We start from the raw sequence: 444 nt of genomic DNA, 5'->3' as shown, positions 1-444 counted from the left end.
AAGAAGAAGAAGAAGCAGAGAAGTTTCTCTCAACTTTGTCTTTCCATTCTTTTTCTGTCCGTTGTCTTGTATAAATCTACTGCTGACAAAAGGAGGCTGGCTCGACACGGCGAGATATGAGAATTAACTGATAAGAGGAAGTAGAAGAGAAACGTTTCTTCTAACTTTTCTTTTCTGTCTTTCCTCTCTCATACAAACAAGAGAAGAAAACAAGTGCCGCGGGGTGTACGTACACTCCACAATGAAAACAAGGCATCAACTACTAGCTAACTCTCATCGGGCTTTTCTCTCCCTTCTATTCTTCTTCTCTTTCCAAAGGTCTATCCACATCACATCTCTCTCTATCTAGTATGGAGAAGAGAAACATGATAAGGTCTACAGACAAAGCTTTTTAGTCTTCTCCTTCAATTCTTTCTTTTACTCGATTTCTTCTCTCCTACCTAC

At 39.6% G+C, this 444-nt stretch overlaps 1 protein-coding gene across 1 annotated transcript in view; it reads left to right on the top strand.

Moving 5' to 3' along the window:
* Window positions 1-69: 69 nt before the first annotated feature.
* Window positions 70-444, top strand: part of CSUI_010497 (uncharacterized protein) — a 3,645-nt gene continuing 3,270 nt past the window's right edge. Inside the window, exon 1 of the mRNA XM_068070600.1 lies at window positions 70-444. This exon is cut by the window's right edge and continues 388 nt beyond it. The gene's annotated coding sequence lies outside the window, so the exon portion shown is untranslated.

This window comes from Cystoisospora suis, assembly GCF_002600585.1.
Source record: "Cystoisospora suis strain Wien I chromosome Unknown contig_7608, whole genome shotgun sequence".
In the NCBI taxonomy this organism is placed as follows: Eukaryota; Apicomplexa; class Conoidasida; order Eucoccidiorida; family Sarcocystidae; genus Cystoisospora; species Cystoisospora suis.
This window is presented reverse-complemented; position numbering and strand designations above follow the sequence as displayed.